Genomic DNA, 6,800 nt, shown 5'->3' with positions numbered 1-6,800 from the left:
TCCGCTCCCCAAAGGCCCCGCGCGGCCGCCCGCCCCCGCAGCCAATCGCGCGGCTGCTTACTCAAACCGCCGCGCAGGCGCCGCGCCCCGCATGCTCCGGCGCCCGCCATTGGCCCGGCCGTGGGGCCCGACGGGAGTTGTAGTCCCCGTCCGCGGAGGTCGCGGTGCCAGGAGGCGGGAGCGGGCGGCGGGCTGAGTGGTGGTCGCGGGCCTGGCCTGCCAGGGCTCGGGAGCCAGTTCCAGCTCCCGGCCCTGCCAGGAGACGCAGGTGCCGCGAGAGTGGGCGGGGGGCGCAGTGCAGGCAACTGTGTCAATCGTTTCCCCTCCAGGGACCCGCTGGTGTCTGGGGACGGTGGGTTGTGCAGCTGCGCCGGGCCTGCTGGGGCCACCGCCCGGGAGCGGGAGGCGGGGAGCTTGCGGCTCGGTCCTGGCCGGTCCTGGCCGGGCTCAGGTAACGACCGCGAGAACTGGGAGGCTGGGGCGCCGGGCGCCGGGCGGTCACGACCGTCAGCGTGTCCGCCCTGGAGCTTTAATAGCCCCCTCCAACCCTTTAGTCCTTATTCTTCAGTTCGCCCTCCGTCTGCCGCTCACCCTTTAAAAATGACCCCGAGAATATTGGGTAGTATTAAGGAATTATCGTTAACCTTATTGGGTGTGATAACGGTAATGTAGGGATTTTGTTTTTATTTTAAAAGACATACTAAAATTTTGACAGGTAAAACGATCCAGGGTCTGGGATTAACCTTAGAATGCGCCTGAAAAACTGGGGTGAGGGGAATAAAACAAACTGGCGGGCTGTTTTTCACACTTGACCTTGGGTGATGCGAACACATGCGCTCATGATACCTCTCTACTTATACTGTATATCCGAAATTTTCCATAATAAAAAGTTTAAGGAAATGAACCAAGATTGCCTCTGGGGAGGACAGGGAGGTGGCGGATGATGGGAGGATGGAGGATTTATTTTTCGCTGTACACCTGTTTGTGCTGTTAGAGGTTTTTCCGTGTCAGAAAATTGGAAAGTTGTTTTTCTTAAGGCTTCAGTAGGAAAAGAGCGTTCTAAAGAATAGCACAAGCATTTCTAAAGAGAGGTGCATGATTCATCGGACTCGGACAGCCCTGTTGTTTGGTAGGCGGTTAATGGAGACAGACTTGGGAAATTTTTTTTTAAAAAACCAGTAATTGCTTTCAGTGAAAAGTCCGCCCCTTCTTCCACAAATGTAGAATTTGTTTTGCATGCACCCAGAAGTTGTCAAGCTCCCTCCAATATAATCGGAAACTCCGAATAAAAAAAAAAAAAGTTTAGAAACTCTGCAGCCTTTCCCAATAGGAATTTATGGTGGATTTCCACGTGGTCGAATTGTCTTACCTTTCCATGACTGTTCACAAAATTTATATTCTGACTTTTACAATTTTCCAAATACCGTACAGTATTTTCTCTTAATTATTCCAAAGTAAATCAACTCTTAAGTTGCTGATAGGAATAGACGTTAAAGCAGGTCTTTGTCTTCCGCTGTGGGTGATACGTGCATGACTTTTATTTGGGTCAGGTTTTTCTTTTTTAAAAAAATTGGTAGCTTAGGATCTTGTTTTTATCATTTTGTTTGAAGATCGCTGGCAGAGGTGCATGCTGTCTGCACTTACTATAATTATTTAGATGACACAGTGGTGGGTGCTAATTAAAGGGTAATTATCATCAGAGGCAAAAGGTAAGATCAAAAAGCCAAAGAGGTGGAGAGGCAATTGCAAGATCCTCCTGTAGAAGGGTGCTGTGAACCTTCCTAGACCAAAGGATGTATTCATTATGCCTGACCTGGCTGGTGCTAGCCACTTGGCAGGGTCAGTGACTCTGTATGAAGCTGAAGTGGAAGGGTTAATTGTTTGAAAAAATAGTCTGTGGAGCTCTTTTGAGAGCTTTTTGTTTGGTGGTTTTGTTAAGTAATGGAACTTAGTAGTGTCAAATTCCTATAACTCAGAGAATGAACCCCAGTCAGCAGTGTAGGCATAACCTGGGAGCTCTCTGGATTGCGCAATTCCTGTCCCCACCCCAACTCCACTGAATCAGAACCTGTATTTTAACAGGATTCCCCAGGTGATTGGTCTGCACATGGAAGTTTGACAAGCACTGATTTAAAGTATTCCCATAGCATTTGAGAGCAGTCTAATATTTTTTGTGAGGATGGCAGAGGGGAAGGGAGAACATTAAGAACCTACTGAGGTGTTGGGCTTTTCAGGGGCCTCAGTTGCATCCCAGCATGTTATCCCTATCTTACAGGTGAGGAAATGAAGACACTGGCACTTGCTCAAGGTATGGGAGTCAAACTTTTTCTTAAACACTGGCTACCCATTAGTACTTGTGGACATGCTGGTAGAAAATGATACATGGTTTAAGTAAAAAATGGTGCGTGTGTGTGTCTTTAGTCTGTGGAAGCTTAATACAGCATATGAATATTGAGCAGAGCTGTGCTAGAGCCCTCCACCCTCATGTGCCCACACTAAAGACAGGTGGAGAGCCTGCCATCTCTAGGGCCCCTCCTGGAGGGGTTCACAGTCCTGACCCTGTGGTCTCTCCACCACTTTAACTCTTTACCTCCCTGGTTGCACTGAGGCAGACAAATGCCCTGTAGGCACCCTATTCCCTTGCCATGGTCCCACTAGAATGAGTAAACTGGACTCCAGTATGGCTAACACACAGGCAAGCAGCTTTTTAAAGTTGTATTGCTTTTATTTTCTTAGCTTCCTCAGCTCATGCTCCACCTCCACCCCCTAGAATGGTTCTCTTCACTTAATGAGAATCTACTTCATACACACCAGGTAGCCAGGAGATGCTTGTTTCTTTGCTACAGTGCCTCCATGCAAACTCTCAGATGTCTGAACCAGAAGCCAGAAATTAACATATTGACAACAATCAATTTTTTCTTGTCATAGGATGGGGAATAAAATTCTAAACTGTACACTTGCACGTTGTAGTGGTTGTGTTACAAGCCATATAAGATGCAGGCCAGGCCCTGCCCTTACCACTCTGACACAGTGCCCCCTTACCTCAGCTCTGCCCACACGTGACTCCTTACCTGACCCCTTAGAGCCTTTGCATTTCCTGCCCCCTCTGCCTAGAACTTGCATCCCCCAGATGGGATTAGGTTTTTATTCAGACAGGACTTTTCAATGAAACTTCCCTGACCAGCCTATTTTAAATCATTGTAACACCTGCACTCCCAAATGCTCCCTGTCTCTGCTTTATTTTTGTCTAGGACATTTATCTCCCTATCTAATAAATCACATATTTTGCATGTTTATCTTAACATGTTTGTCTTCCCTCTGAGGGCAGGGATCTTTTTTCTGTCTTGTTTTCTGTTGTATCTCTAGCACCTAGAAGAGTGCCTGGCACATAATAGGGGTTCAATAAATATTTGTCCAATAAAAGTAAGATTGTATTTTGAAAGGAAAGTGACTTGAAACTAACAATAGTTTCACATAACCTGATGGCTCCATAAATTGCTGGCTGTGGGGGGAGGGTAGTGGTTTCTGGAGTTACCTTTTGTTCTTGCCTTGGATAGGTTTTCATTCTGAGAATTGAGAAGATGAATCCTATCATAATCCCAATTACCTTGTTTTCCAGGATAATTGGAATATGTTCTCTGGAGATGGTGACATCCTTTAGGGAATAAACTGCTATCCTGATAGTTGAAAGACAAAGCAAGGGAAATTCCCTGGAGGCATGTTACCTGACAAGGATTGGTATTCAACAACCGCAAAGAGGTCTGGCTTTCTCACCCTTGTCTCTGGAAACAGACCTCTTCTCCCCAGGGTCCTCACCCCTAATGCTGTGTGATATCCCCCTGATGAAAAACCTTCCAGGGGCTTCTTATCACTAAGACTAAAACAAAGTCCTTATGGCCAAAGCCGCTGCATGCTCTGGCCCCCCGAAGTACTCCTATCCCTTCCCACCTTGCCAAGCCTGCCTTCTGTCTACTGCTGGACCATGCCAAACCAGCACCTGCCTCAGGGCCTTTGTACTTGCTGTGCCCTCCAGGAGATGTGTACATGGGTCACTCCCTCCAGGCTTTCAGGTCTTTCCTCAGATATCTCTTTCTCAGTGGTGTCTGTCCTGACCAGGCTGTTTAAGTTAAAACTCTTACCCTGCCATCCAGCATTCCATATCTCCTTTCCCTGCTGTTTTTCTCCATAATAGTCATCATGTTTGTCTTACATATTAACTTGTTTATTATCTGTTTTCTTCCACTGAAATATAAACTCCATGAGAATAGGGATGGCTGACTTTTGTTCGCTGTTATATCCTAGCACACCTAAAACAGTGTCTTACACACAGAAAGTGCACCATAAATATTTGTTGACTGAATACCTGCATTAAATTGAGCTTTAAACTGTATACAACTCTTCCATATCTTTACTAATTTTCATCTGTTTGACCCATCAATAATTGAAAAAGATACATTGAAACTTCCCACTGTTAGAGTAATTTTGTCCATTTATCCCTGTAGTTCTATTTTTGTTTTTGTATTTTGAGGCTTGTTTATTGGTCACATACAAGTTTAGAATTGTTATAGCTTCCTGGTGGAATTGAAAGCTTTTGAAGTAATATGGAAGATTAACTGCAAAAATCGCCTGAATTTTCCACCTCGCCCTGTATCCACCACCTTTTGGAATGTGAAGTTGCAGTTCCTCCCAGAATCTTGGCTGGCCTTGTCACTTGCCTTGGCCAAAAAAAAAGAAGTGGCAGAAGTGATGTAGCACTGAGCCTGAGCCTTAAAGATACCTTGAACACTTCCAGGTTCTCTTTTGGATCCCTGCCTCTGCCATGAGAACAGGCCTGGGCTAGCTTGCTGGAGGATAAACCACATGGAAAAGAACTGAGGTCATCCTAGAACAGTCAACAGCCAGCAGGCCCCAAACATGTGAACCCAGCCAGGATCAGCATGGCCTCCTGTCTGACCTACAGCTGCTCAAGATGCATGTGTGAACCCACCTGAGACCAGAACTGTCCCTCTGACCTACAGACTCGTGATTAGTCGTCATTAGTTATTAAGCCTCTGAATTTTGGAGTGGTTTATTATACAGCATTATTGTGGCAATAGATAATTGATACAAGTAGTGATTTTCCCATGGATAATGCCTCCTATTTTGGGTCTAAGCCTCAGAAAGGCTTTCCTGACTACCCAGGTGATCTAAAGCAGCTTCCTAGTCTCTAGCATAATACCACTGTATTATTTTCTTAATAACACTCACCACGGTCCAGAATTATTTGCTTACTCCTTTATTATCTGTCTCCCACACTGGAATGTCAACTATGTGCGGGCAGAGATCTTGTCCCTTCTGGTCCCTGCTGTATCCTCAGCACCCAGCACAATACTGCAAGTCTAGTGTAGTAGCAATGAGCTGTGTGTCTACTGAGCACTTGAAATATTGCTAGTCCAAGTTGAGATGTGCTGAAAATGTAAAATATATGTACACTGGATTTCGAAGGCTTAGTACAAAAAAATAATGTATATCAATAATTTTTACACTGATTAAATGTTGAAATAATGTTTTTGTTATATTGGATTAAATAGAATGTTATTAAAATTAATTTCACCTGTTTCCTTTTTATATATTTATATAATATTTATATATTCTTTATCTTTTTTAATATAGCTACTAGAAAATTTTGTTACATTTGTGGCTTGCATTATATTCGTATTGGCAACACTGATAGAGAACCTCAGTAAATATTTGTTGAAGGAGAGCTGGCCGGTTAGCTCAGTTGGTAGAGTCTGAAAAGGCTACATACTGTATGATTCCAACTATATGACCTATAGAAAGGGCAACTATAGAGACAGTAAAGAAATCAGTGGTTGCCCAGGATTCAGGGAGAGGGGAGGAGGGATGAATACATAAAGCACGGGATTTTTAAGGTGGTGAAAGAATTCATAATACTGTAGCAGTGGATACGTGTCATTATGCATTAGTCAAAACCCATAGAACAGTACAACACAAAGAGTGAATCATAATGTGAACTACAAACATTAGTTAATGATGTATCAATACTGGTTCATTAATTGTAACAAATACACCTACTAATGCAAGATATTAATAATAGAAGGAACTGGGGGAGTGGGGTGTATGGGAACTCTATACTATGTGCTCAATTTTTCTGTGAACCTAAAACTGTTCTAAAAAAATAAAGTCTATTTTTAAAAAATGAGTTCACCCTTGCAGAGCCCCCAGAATGATTTTCCTAAAACATATATTTGATAAATCATTTCCCTGTTCTAAAAAAAATTTTGCTGACTGATCACTGTTGACAGAAATAAGTTCATATCCACTGTCATTTACATTGACATTTACGGTTGTTTGCCACCTTACTGCACCTCTTTCCCACCACTCCTGACCAGCTGCTATACCAGACTGCCCAAGGGTCTCCATGCCTAGACTCATGCAGTCCCCTCTGCCTGAAACATCCTTCTCCCTCTGCACTTGTGGAGCCTCATCATGTGTCATTCACCCTCCTGTATATGAATCAATCATCCTCTAGTCCTCGTTTCCATAGGTTCTAAATTAAAAGGGGTTACAGAAAACTAGGCATATGGCATTTTGATCATTTTTGTGCTTCTAGTAAGAGTTGGGAAGATGGATATGATGGGCGTATGTATTAACCCTGGAAATGCTGAAAAAGAATTGTGATAGCCACAGGTAGAACAGGGATTCATAACCTTGAAATGGAAACAGTGGAAGCAGAATAAGGCTATTGAATGTCAATGGAGATCTGCTTGGCCTCACCTCCTAGGCAAGAGGCAGTGGGA

The sequence above is a fragment of the Galeopterus variegatus genome, unplaced genomic scaffold (genome assembly GCF_000696425.1).
Source record: "Galeopterus variegatus unplaced genomic scaffold, G_variegatus-3.0.2 Scaffold590, whole genome shotgun sequence".
NCBI classification, from domain to species: Eukaryota; Metazoa; Chordata; class Mammalia; order Dermoptera; family Cynocephalidae; genus Galeopterus; species Galeopterus variegatus.
The sequence above is the reverse complement of the archived record's forward strand: the minus strand, read 5'-3'. Positions refer to the sequence as shown.